Genomic DNA, 14,066 nt, shown 5'->3' on the forward strand with positions numbered 1-14,066 from the left:
GAGAAATTTTGTCTTAGTCATAGTTTGGGTCAAGATATCCAGTTATTCTGGTCCGAAGAATTCTAGATTGTTCAAACGGCACAATTTCTAGAATCTAAAGAGTTATCTCTTGAGTAAATTCTAGTGGTTTTTCATTGATGATTTCCGTAGGATTGCGAATTATTTAATCATCTTTCTCTAGAAAGGCTTAGGTTACTAAAAGAGAAGTCAGTCTCAGATTCCCTGTCTTATTATAGGTACACAAGGATCAGGGTAGTGTGCATAGGATGGGTCTAGGGCAGAGCAAGTGGCTTAAGGCATAATAATCCCCAACCAGCTATGCTGTCTTTGGTTGATTCTTCTCTAGCATTTCATTTGCTGTAAATAACCAGTATAGACTTATCAAGCAATCACAACAGTCTTAAATATATAAGCTCATTTATCTCTATTTTATGGAATTTCCACATAAAGCTGTCGGGACCTGAGGACTTTCTAGAAATTCAATGTTTACTTGCCAAAAGCTGGCTATATTCATATATGTATTATCTTTTTCTTTCTCTAATTAAATTATGGGCTCCTTTAAACAAGGGGCATGTGTTCTATTTCTTATATTTTTCTTTTCCCACATCTATAGGAGCCAAGATATCTCACTTCCACACACTGAAAATTGGAATACAAAACATTTCATGCAATTTTCACTTAGAATACACTGCTTTAATTGCTAATTGCTCCACACATGCAGGTTTTACCTAACCAACTGGATTTTTAAAAAAAGATTTTATTTATTTGACACAGAGAGAGATCACAAGTAGTCAGAGAGAGAGAGGCATAGAGAGAGGGGGAAGCAGGCTCTCCACTGAGCAGAGAGTCCCATGCGAGGCTTGATCCCGGGACCCTGAGATCATGACCTGAGCCGAAGGCAGAGGCTTAATTCACTGAACCACCCAGGTGCCCCAACCAGCTGGATTTTAAGTACCTCATTGTTTGGGGTTTTATTTTATAGTAATGGTATGACGGTTTGGACCTCTTATTACTGTTTAGCACATTCAAGGGAGAGCGTATCTTCTCAACAGATAGTTGTCAATTAGTCAAATATGGAAGAGAATAAGAGAAGGAAAGGCAAGAACTTTTAGATTAACCTTGTGACCTCTAAAATTCACATCATTATTTCACAGCTTAATTATATGTCCTTTTAAACACATAGCATATCATTAAGACTGGGTCAATAATGCTTCCTCAATCCTATTATTAAGTGAAGAGTCATAAAAATATGATGGTGACAATATAAGCATTCTGTTGTTACCTCCTTAGCGCTTATAAATTCAAGATGGGAACTAGTTTGAATTTGAGATATTTGGATCATTTTCCTGGCTAAGAGACATTTGTTTGCTTTAGGCAGTGTAAAAAGTGTTAAAGGATTAGAGCAGGGAAAATTCCAGCACTGATATGCTCTAAGATAGATAGACCCTGGATAATCAGGTGGAGCTAGGGACAAGATTGAAAAACTTATCTCTGCAGAGTTTTTACCTAATTTCACACCTAAAACCTGTCTACTTCTAAAATTTTCAAGAATGAGTAGAATTAAACAGACTTGATAAAGTATTATTTGGAAGATAAGCAATGTAATTGTTTTAAATTTGAATGTGATTATCTATGGATATTAATAAAAATTATTTCTTAATTGAAAAGGGTTTCTTTTTTTTTTAAGTTATAACTGTATAATTTTATTCTTATCCTTTTGGGGGTAAGCATTAGAGAAGAGTTTGTTATCTATTTTGGTACCTTATGGGTCCCCTGTTATCTGCTTAAATGGTTCTATGTATAATTTATGCATTGTCAGACCATGAGAAGAAATGGAGTAAAGATAAACAGGCACATTTCAAGACCAGGAAGGCTGAGGAATTAGAGGTTCCCGCAGGTAAGAAAAGCACTGCAAATGATTAGTGGAGATCAGAACTATCAGGGGAACAGGAATCTTATTAGACAAAATCACAAAGAATATCCAAAAGTATAGATTGGGATTGGTAGGATATGAAACTTACATAGCATCAACAAGTAGTATCGTCAAAAGAAGTAAAGCCAGGCACCTGTTAAATGTGGTAAAGTCAGATTTCATTTACTCATAGCTATTGCAACAGAGGAGGGACCTGAGTCTGACCTGAGGTCAACTCCACTGAAACAAAAGGTGGGATTGTTTAAATGCTGGGTATTCAGTTGAAAGGCACTAAAGGGTATTAAGAGGGGATTTTGTTCATATGACTAGGCCATCTAGATTTTCTCATTAGCACTAATAGGAGAAACGTACTTCTCATATCATTATGACAGAAGGTAGTGTTGGAATTTGGAGCAAGGTGCCCTCTTAGGCCATTACCCTCCTGCAGGGACTGAGAGCAACAGCTATTTCTTTCAATATTTGTATTTCAAAGAGATGGATCTCAAGTCTTTGGGGAGACAGTTTTGGGCAGTAGAAAATTTATATCTTAAAGGGATGGAGAAAAGTTTTGTAATTTCAAGCTTTCTCTACTAACTGCTCTAAGAGGGGGTTCAGGGCCTATTATCCTATTCCCATGTTTTGCCTCAAGTAAGTAAAGTATTGGCTCAAATAAGAAAGTATTGAGCTTTCTCAGGCAGGCAGATATAGCCACCATACAATACATCATTAGTTTTTGATGTAGTGTTCCATAATTCATTATTTTCATATAACACCCAGTGCTCCATGCAATAGGTGCTGTCCTTAATACCCATCACTGGGCTCACCCATATGCCCTCCTCCCCTCTAAAACCCTCAGTTTGATTCCCAGAGTCTGTAGTCCCACATGGTTCATCTCCCACTCTGTTCCCCTGCCCCCTTCACTTTTCCCTTTCTTCCCCTAATGTCCTCCAATCTATTCTTTATGTTCCACATACAAGTGAAACCATATGGTAATTGTCTTTCTCTGCTTGACTTATGTCACGTAGCATAATCTCCCCAGTTCCATTCATGCTGATGCAAAAGTTGGGTATTCATCCTCTCTGATGGCTGAGTAATATTCCATTGTATATATGGACCACATCCTCTTCATCCATTCATCTGTTGAAGAGCATCTTGGCTCTTTCCACAACCTGGCTATTTTGGACATTGCTGCTATCAGCATTGGGGTGCCTATGGTCCTTCTTTTCACTACATCTGTATGTTTTGGGTAAATCCCGAGTAGTACAATTGCTGGGTCATAGGAGACCTCTATTTTTAACTTTTTTTTTTTTTTTTAAGATTTTTGTTATTTATTTGACAGAGAGGGAGAGATCACAAGTAGGCAGAGCAGCAGGCAGAGAGAGAGGCGGGGTGGGAAGCAGGCTGCCTGATGAGCAGAGAGCCCAATGTGGGGCTTGATCCCAAGACCCTGAGATAAGGAAATGAGATGAAGGCAGAGGCCTAACCCACTGAGCCATCCAGGTGCCCCTATTTTTAACTTTTTGAGGAAACTTCATACTGTTTTCCAAAGTGGCTGTAGCAACTTGCATTCCTACCAACAGTGTAAGAGGGTTCCCCTTTCTCTACAACCTCTCCAATATTTGTTGTTTCTTGCCTTGTCAGTTTTTGCCATTCTAAATGGTGTAAGGAGGTATCACTGTGGTTTTGATTTGAATTTCCCTGATGGCTAATGATTTTGAACATTTTTTTATGTGTCTGTTAGCCATTTGTATGTCTTCTTTGAAGAAGGGGATTTCATCAAGATCAAAAGCTTTTGCACAGCAAAGGAAACAGTTCACAAAATCAAAAGACAACTGACAGAATGGGAGAAGATATTTGCAAACGACATATCAGATAAAGGACTAGTGTCCAGAATCTATAAAGAACTTAGCAAACTCAACACCCAAAGAACAAATAATCCAATCAAGAAATGGGCAGAGGACATGAGCAGACATTTCTGCAAAGAAGACATCCAGATGGCCAACAGACACATGAAAAAGTGCTCCATATCACTCGGCATCAGGGAAATACAAATCAAAACCACAATGAGATATCACCTCACACCAGTCAGAATGGCTAAAATCAACAAGTCAGGAAATGACAGATGCTGGTGAGGATGCGGAGAAAGGGGAACCCTCCTACACTGTTGGTGGGAATGCAAGCTGGTGCAACCTCTCTGGAAAACAGCATGGAGGTTCCTCAAAATGTTGAAAATAGAACTGCCCTATGACCCAGCAATTGCACTATTGGGCATTTACCCTAAAGAAACAAACGTAGTGATCCAAAGGGGCACATGTACTTGAATGTTTATAGCAGCAATGTCCACAATAGCCAAACTATGGAAAGAACCTAGATGTCCATCAACAGATGAATGGATCAAGAAGATGTGGTATATATACACAATGGAATACTATGCAGCCATCAAAAGAAATGAAATCTTGCCATTTGCGACAACATGGATGGAACTAGAGCGTATCATGCTTAGCGAAATAAGTCAAGCAGAGAAAGACAACTATCATATGATCTCCCTGATATGAGGAAGTGGTGATGCAACATGGGGGCTTAAGTGGGTAGGAGAAGAATAAATGAAAGAAGATGGGATTGGGAGGGAGACAAACCATAAGTGACTCTTAATCTCACAAAACAAACTGAGGGTTGCTGGGGGGAGGGGGTTTGTTAGAAGGGGGTGGTATTATGGACATTGGGGAGGGTATGTGTTTTGGTGAGTGCTGTGAAGTGTGTAAACCTGGTGATTCACAGACCTGTACCCCTGGGGATAAAAATATATGTTTATAAAAAATAAAAAATTATATTAAAAACAAACAAACAAACAAATAAAGCTACCCTATGACCCACCCAAAAAAAAAAAAAAAAAAAAAAGAGGTATCTGTTTATGTCTTCTGCCCATTTTTTGACTTATTTGTTTTTTTGGGTGTTTGAGTTTGAGAAATTCTTTATAGATCTTGGGATACCAGCCCCTTATCTGTTGTGTCATTTGCAAATATATTCTCCCATTCTATGCGTTGCCTCTTTGTTTTTTGACTGTTTCCTTTGCTGTGCACAAGCTTTTTATCTTGATGAAGTTCCCAAAGTTCATTTTTGCTTTTGTTTCCCTTGCCTTTGGAGACATGTTTTTAAAGAGTTGCTGTGGCTGATGTCAAAGAGGTTACTGTCTAAGTTCTCCTCTAGGATTTTGATGGATTCCTGTCTCACAATGAGGTCTTTCATCCATTTAGAGTTTATCTTTGTGTATGTGGTAAGGCAATAGTTGAGAATCATTCTTATGAATATAGCTGTCCAATTTTCCCAGCCCCATTTATTGATGAGACTGTCTTTTTTCTATTGGATATTTTTTCATGCTTTGTTGAAGATTAACTGACCATAGAGTTGAGGGTCCATATCTGGGCTCTCTATTCTGTTCCATTGATGTGTGCATCTGTTTTTGTCCCGGTACTGTGCTATCTTGGTGATTACAGTTTTGTAATATAGCTTTATATCAGACAATGTTATATCCCCAGTTTTGTTTTTCTTTTTCAACATTTCCTTGGTGATTGGGGTCTTTTCTGGCTCCATACAAATTTTGGAGTTGTTTGTTCTAGCACTTGGAAAAATGTCATTGGTCTTTTGGTCACAATGGTGTTGAATATATAGATTGCTCTGGGCAGCATAGACATTTAAACAATGTTTATTCTTCTGATCCATGAGCATGAAATGTTTTTCCATCATTTTGTGTCTTCTTCAATTTCCTCCACAAATATTCTGAATTTTCTAGAGTATAGATCCTTTACCTATTTGGTTAGGTTTATTCCAAGTTATCTTAAGGTTTTTTAGTGTTGTTGTAAATGGAATTGATTCCATGATTTCTCTTTCTGCAGTTACATTGTTGTGTATAAGAAAGTAACTGATTTCTGTGCAGTGATTTTTCTATCCTGCCACATTACTGAATGGTTGTATGAGTTCTTCTTATTTTGAGGGGGAGAATCTTTTGGGTTTTCCACATCACGTCATCTGCAAAGAGAGAGTTTGACTTCTTCTTTGCCAATTTGAGTACTTTTTCTTTTTGTTGTTTGACTGCTGTTGCTAGGACTTCCAGTACTATGTTGAAAAATAATGGTGAGAGTGGGCATCCTTGTCATGTTCCTGATCTTAAAGGAAAGGCTCTTAGCTTTTCCCCACTGAGAATGATATTTTCTGTGGGCTTTTCATAGATGGTTTTTATGAAATCAAGGAATGTTGCCTCTATCCCTACACTTTGAAGAGTTTTAATCAGGAAAAGATGTTGTATTTTGTCAAATGGTGTTTTTGCATCAAGGGGAGCTTGGGTCACCCTGGGGCAGGGCCGTGAGTTGTTAGAAGCAAATGCAAAAGTTTGGTTAAGTCTCTTAGGGAAGGGGTTTGGAGAGTCATTTGAGCAGTCCTTATAGGCTAAGATCAAGGCCTCATTGAAAAAAGTGCTCAGGGGAACCCAAGTTGGGACAAGGAGAGAGTCTTTGTCAGTATCATGGTAAAACCTATCTCGGAGGCAGATTTCCCTGTTGTACTCCCCAGAGAGTCTAGGGAAGGCTATGTTCCTCTGGGAGTGTAGAAGGATGAATAAGATAGTTGGTGTGAGCAATACTGAACAACCTGTCATCCTAGTACTCTTCCCATGGATTTAATTGCTTTTCCATTTAACATTTGTCTTCACATTGTTTCAGTAGAGTCCTAACGAGGAGCAGAAAAAAATGGTTGTCAGACTTTTATCTCCCCCCAACCTCTTGTCATTTCCCAGAAAACACAAAGAACTTCATGGGTGATGGAGATCCCTCTAGTAAGCAGAACTTTTGGTATATTGTATCAGCTCTGTGATATATTTGAGGATTATGGAAGGAAGTAAAGCGAAATGTCCAAACTAGTTCACAAAAATGTTGGTGCAAAATCATATATGGTACAGCTTTATCTCGGTAATACAATGCTCTTAATGCTCCTCTGCCTCAGCTGAGGCCCTCCTGTTACCATAGCAACCACATTCTCACAATAAGCCATTCTAACTCTCAGAGTGACTCAGCAATCTCCTTTCCACATGTGGGTTGACAAAGATGGAAAATACTGTTGTAGACAGGCTGTACAAATTTTTGGTGGTGTGTGTCCTACTAGCTGAGACCTGTGTCAATCCATGAACACTTTCTGGCAATCATACTGATTCTTTTTCTTTCTTCAGCCTTTTCATTTATTGAGGAGTCTTCTGTGTTAAGTCTAGACAGACTTGCCCCAACTGTATAGCCCCAAATTTTTCTTTTTATTCATAGTGGTGAGTAACAAAAGTAACAAAAGAATATATTTTAATAAAATGTGTGCAGTGTTAAGTGTATGACAGTCACTCATTATGATTATTTACTTTTCTATGACAAACAGAATTCCAGTTATCAATAATGGTTCCCCTGGGAAAAGTGCTTATGTTTGGAACAAGAATATATTCCTACCTTTTTAGACAAACTACATTAACTTGGGAACTTTGTTTAAATGAGTATTAGGCTTCAAAATTCTTATTCAACCCCAGTTAAGATCAAGTCTGTTCTGCTGAAGTAGCTTTCTTTTCCTATAATGTTAATGTAGACATTTAATTATTTTAATTAAGGTAAAAAATTGACAATTTTACTTTAGGAACCTAATGAAATGATTGCATAGATTCACAGATGTAGGTGAAAAGTGAATTCATCACAGTGTCTCAGAAATTTCGTTAAAATATATGGAATTGGGAGCATCTGGGTGGCTCAGTGGCTTAAGCCTCTGCCTTTGGCTTGGGTCATGATCTCAGGGTCCTGGGATCAGGCTTTCTGCTCAGTGGGGAGTCTGCTTCCCCCTCTCTCTCTCTGCCTGCCTCTCTGCCTACTTATGATCTCTGCCTGTCAAATAAATAAATGAAATCTTAAAAAAATATATGGGATTGGATATAATAAAGAAAAATTATGAATAGCCCCAGATGCCAAATATTAGATAATTTGTTAGGTAAAATATGATAAATCTGTGCAATAGGCATAATGTAGTCTTTCTTTTTTTTTTTTTTTAAAGATTTTATTTATTTATTTGACAGACAGAAATCTCAAGTAGACGGAGAAGCAGGTAGAGAGAGAGGGGGAAGCATACTCCCTGCTGAGTGGAGAGCCCAATGTGGGGCTCAGTCCCAGGACCCTGGGATCATGACCTGAGCTGAAGGCAGAGGCTTTAACCCACTGAGCCACCCAGGCACCCTGGCATAATGTAGTTTTAAAGTGGTGGTAACTGTAACTTTTTTGAAATGGAGAGCTATCACAATACATTGATAGGTGAAAGAGGCAATTTTCAAATTTTACTGAAATTTAGTATAAATAAAAAAATACATGTAATAATACATAAATACATAAATATATAAATATGTAATAATACACAGATACATAAATTATGCATGTACATAAATACATGCATGTGCACATCCAAATGAATGCTCATACATGTATTCATTGGCTTACACAAAATTCTGGTAGGATGATTTGTGATTTTGTGTGTGGTTCACTATTCTATAATTATTTTTCTACTGAAATCCTATGCTGATAGTGTAACACCAAAGTAAAAAAAAACCAAGGACATAAAATCATAATTTGTTTTTCTCACTCATTTTGTCAACAAATACACTAGCCTCTGCTTTTTCTGAGCCAGATCAATCCTGTTTCTAATCATGACGAAGTGTAGGAACAAGATTTTGTTGGCACATGCTGACAAGGGTATCCCTCAGGGAATCCCATAAACAGAGGGCTCTGGGGAACACTTGAAAGATTCTTAAGAAGGAACCTCAAATTCCAATATTCAGAGGGATACTCATTACTGGCCTCTGTCTTGGTTGGAGCAAGATTGTGCCCCAGGAAAGGAGGAAGGTCACCCTAAGGTACAGGAAGGACTATGGTACCATGTAAGTACCATGCTTGGCCCTGGGACTTTAGTTTTATTGGGAGTGTAGCTATTACTTATTTGTTTGTTTATTTATTTATTTGACACAGAGAGAGAGACATATCACAAGCAGACAGAGAGTCAGGCAGAGACAGAGAGGGAGAAGCAGGCTCCCTGCTGAGCAGAGAGCTTGATGTGGGGCTCCATCCCAGGACCTTAAGACCATGACCTGAGCGGAAGGCAGAGGCTTAACCCACTGAACCACCCAGTCACCCTGAGGAGTAGCTTTTAGCTGAGTAGCTTTCCTTCTACTTGCAAGGTATTGCTTAGGCATCCAACAGGGGGTATAACATGGAAAATTTATTTTAGAGTTTCAAGCTAGGGTAGGGGTTGTGTTCCAGAAGGGTGGCAGACCCTGAGAGATGGGTCAGCTGCACTCTGATGCTTGAAGTTGAGTAGAAACCATTGTCACCCAGAGAACATGGAAGACTTACCATATGCATAGGGACTTCTCTTTTCTCTTGTTTGGTTTTTGTTTTAGCTGTTTTGACCAAAAAATATGGGTCAGCTCGAAGAGTCTTAATTCCCTGGAAGGAGAAAGGGGTCTGCAGGCCTTCATGCCAGGATCCACAGAGAGGCAGATGGAGTCGAATCCCTAGGATTGTGGATGGTGTTCGCACTCAAGGCTCTCTGAGACTTGGATTCTTGATCTTCGCAGTGGTTGCTTTGTCCTGAAGACACAAGGCTTAAATAAAGAAGGTCGACAAAATAGCACAGTTCAGCCACACGTGTGTCTACCCATTTTTCTGTTTTCCCTATTACACTGTCAGCTTTTTAACGTATGTTTTCATCACTAGAGGACCAGCATCCTCTAGTCTTGGCCCAAAGGTGTTTTATAAATAGTTATTGAATGAATGAATGAATGAATGAGTGAAGGGAAAGTGTGATCTATGATATTTACTGATATCTTCACTTTATAAATCAGACTTCATATTACTGGTACATGGCAGCACTATTTATACCCAGTTGTTATTGCCATTTGTATTTGAAAGCAACAAATTTTATTTTCTTCCAAAGGTAATCTTGGGTCTTGGGGTTTTCATTTATTCAGCCTGGTTTGTTCTCTCTCTTTTTCTCTCTTTCCCTTCCTCCCCAGTCAAATACTGTGTATCAGAATCACCTGGGATGTTGGTTGAAAATGCAGAATCTAGGGCCCCATCATAATCTGTGAATCTAGCATCTGAGCATCTCCGTGTGTTAATGCCACGGCGGCTGATTTTCATGGATATTCAAGAGTGAGCATCTGATTCATCTGGTTAGTGATTTTCAGATCACAGCTTTGTATGCCATCAGCATGAAAATGCAGGGTATCACCTAGAAACTTTTCCTGTTGACAACTTTTCCTCTTCTACACATTATAAAGTGGAGAAGTAAGGTAACACAGGTGGGTGGATCAATAGAAAACCCTGTTTCTTGTAAGGGGAACTTGATAGTGACTCTACATTGCAGTTGGAGTGAATTGATTTTGTTCAAAGAAGTTTTCCTGTTCCTAAGAATGCTGGCTGAGTGTTTTTTGCAGGCTTCTTGAAGTGTACGGCTTTACAGACCAGAAGAGGCATTTAGAAGGGCCAGGGGTCTTTCTGAGTTTGTGAAGGCTTAAGAAGTTTGAATCTCTTGGGTAGAAGTAGTTTTCAGTGAATTGTTTGTTCTACTGTTCTAAGACAGTACCGGTAACCACTGGAATCTACTAGTTCTGCTTCTTGTTTTAAAGCCAGGATCTTCTCCTATTCTTGATGTGCTTTACTCATCCAGGCTTTCATTTCTAGTATGTATTTAATACATCACTATTTATTTATCAGTATTAAGCACAGGACCCTAAAGAATGGAAATCGACAATCACAGATGCTATCGGGCTAAGTTATTTTTAATTAGCTGAGAATTGTTATAGAGAATACTCTGTGATAATACTATCGTCAAGTACAAAGCAACCAGGAAAGTGTGCATATCACATAGAAAATAGTTTTCAGAAAGATTTCAATTCATTTTCTCTCTGCTAGAAATATGAATGGCTGTCAAACGTTTCAGCTGGTTTGTACATTGGACAGCAATGAGGCTGTTCAACCTGAAACAAAAACAAAACAAAACAAAAACAAAAATAGATGGTGGCTCTTTATGAAAACAATGAAATTAATGTCCTCCTAGTCAAACACAGTATGAAAACAGCTGTTTTCAGCCTTACGTTTATATGGGTATTGAGTCCTGTAGCTCTGATCCCTGGACATTGAAATAGGAAGTAAAGAGGTAGTACCTGGGAGAGGAATCCTCTGTGCAGCTAGTGATGAGTATTGTTTTATTTATTTATTTATTATTTTTTTAAATTTTATTTATTTGAGAGAGAGAAATCACAAGTAGGCAGAGAGGCAGGCAGAGAGAGAGAGAGGGGAGGAAACAGGCTCCCTGCGGAGCAGAGAGCCTGACGCGGGCCTTGATCCCAGGACCCAGGATCATGACCCAAGCTGAAGGCAGAGGCTTTAGCCCACTGAGCCACCCAGGCGCCCCGAGTATTGTTTTATTTTTTAAACAAAGTGTAGCAGACATGTAGAATAGATAAGTAAGTACCCATCTCAATGAACTGCTCACAAATATCCATGTTTGTATTATCAACACACAGGAAAAGTAATAGAGCATGACTAGAAAGCCTCCTCTATGCCCCCTGTTAAGAACTACTCTTTAAAAGGTTAACCACTATTTTGGGGCGCCTGGGTGGCTCAGTGGGTTAAGGTCTCTGCCTTTGGCTCAGGTCATGGTCCCAGGGTCCTGGAATTGAGCCCTGCATCGGGCTCTCTGCTCGGTGGGGAGCCTGCTTCCTCCTGTCTCTCTCTGCCTCTCTCTCTGCCTGCCTCTCTGCCTACTTGTGATCTCTGTCAAATAAATAAATAAAATCTTAAAAAAAAAAAAAAAGGTTAACCACTATTCTGACTGCTAACATCATAGGTTAATTTCCCTTTTTTGGTTCTTTTTATAAAGAAGTAAAGTAGCATCCTATAGAATATACTCGTGGCTGGCTTATTGCTTAAGGTAATGTTGGTGGGACAAATGCATATTTTTTGGTATAGTTGTAGTCCATTTATTCTCATTGCTTTATAGTATTACATTTTTGGTAATATGGTCATATACAATTGTTTTCATTGGTGGTAGACTATCAAGTAGCATCTAAATTTGGTTAACTAAAAATATATTCCTACTCAAGTGTTGAAGCCAGGGTCACCCTAATACCTAAACGAAAGACAACACAATAAAAGAAAGCTATAGATCAATATCTCTCATGAACTTAGACTTAAAAATCTTCAACAAAATATTGGTGAATTGAATAAAAATGTATAAGAAGGATACAGTATGAACCAGTAGGCTTTATTTCAGGTATGAATGGTTAGTTTGAAAATCAGTAATTGTAGTCTGCTATATCAGTAGGCTAGAGAAAGAAAAATCATATGATCATTTGAGTTCACCCAGAAAAATAATTTGATAAAACACAATGCCCATTTATTGCAAACACTTCCCACAAGTTTAGAATAGAAGATAATCATATCAATGTGATAAAAAGCATCTACAAAAAAATTCTACAACTAATGTCTTATTAATGATGAAAGACTCAGTGGTCTTACCCTAAGAAGGGTAATATGGAAAGAATATTTATTTTCACTATGCTTTTTCAATGAGTATTGAAAAATCTAGCCACTGCTACAAGGCAGAAGCTAAAATTTAAAAAAATGGAGGGAAGGAAGAAAGGTAGGGAAGAGCAGGCACACGGATTGGAAAGGAAACAAAGCTGCTGCTATTTGCAAGTAACATGATTAGTTCCATAGAAAATCTGAAGGGATCTCCAAAAAACAAAATTTATAGAACTAAAAGTTCTAAAAAAAAAAAATCACAGGATGCAAGATGCTGACATTTTAACAAGTTAGTTTCTACATACTAAGAGTGAGTATCTGGGAATTTAAGTTAAAAGCACTATATCATTTATGATTCTTCAAAAAGTTATGTTAGGTGCACATTTAGTACAACATGTGCAGAATCTGTATACTGAAAATGATAAAATAGAAAATAAAACCTAAATAAATGAAGGTATACCCTGTATCCACAGTTGAAACACTCAAGGTAAAAAAAGATGTCAGTTCTCCTCAAATTTATCTATGGGTTTTTGCAATTCCTATTAAGATCCCAGTTTTTTTTTTGTTGTTGTTGTTGTTGCTGTTGTTGTTTTACACAGACAAGCTTATTTTAAGTTTTTTTATGGAAAGGGATAGCCTTGGAATAGCTAAAATAATCTTAAAATATAAAAATAAAATATAAGTAGTTAATTCTTCTGATGTTAGCTTACTGTATAGTTCTATAAAAGTCAAAATGGTGTGATACTGGTGGAGGGATAAATACATAGATCTATGAAGTAGAAAAGAAAAGATAGAAATGGAGCCACTCTAATATGCCCAACTGATTTTCAACAAAAGTGCAAAGGTACTTCAATGGAGGAAGGACAGCCTTTGTAACAAAGGGTGCAGTGACCATGAGACATTTATAGGCAAAAAGAAATGAATGTCTTCCTAAACCTGTCACATTTTACAAAAATTAACTCAGAATCTTCCTAAACCTGTCACATTTTATAAAAATTAACTCAAAGTGAACTTAAATATAAAATACATAAAATAAAGCTTTTATAAGAAAAAAAAGAAAATTGTTAGGATTTAGGGCAAAGAATTCTTAGATTGGGTACCAAAAATTCGACTTCATCACAGGAATAAATGAAAAAATGGACCTCATCAGAATTTAAACAAGCAAACAAAAGAAAAACATGGCAAGCCACATCTCCAACAAAGGACTAGTGTCTTGTAAAAACCTCTAAACCTCCAAGGCACAAAACAAAAAATTCAAGTGGGAAAGGGTCATGAAGAAACATTTCTCCCAGGAGTATACATAGGCAGTAAATAAACACATGAGAAAATATTCAGCATCATTAACTATTAACTAAATGCAAATTAAAACTGCTATGAGTTACCACTATAGATCTATCAGATTAGCTACAATAAAAGCAGAATTAACGCTAAGTGCTGGTAAGGATGTTGGAGAAGCTCTATCAATCATACATTGTTTCAAGAATGTTTAAAGGTACACCCACTCCTGGGGCGCCTGGGTGGCCCAGTCAGTAGAATGGCAGTCTCTTGATTTCCACTCAAAT

This window comes from Mustela nigripes, chromosome 3 (assembly GCF_022355385.1).
Source record: "Mustela nigripes isolate SB6536 chromosome 3, MUSNIG.SB6536, whole genome shotgun sequence".
Taxonomy (NCBI): Eukaryota; Metazoa; Chordata; class Mammalia; order Carnivora; family Mustelidae; genus Mustela; species Mustela nigripes.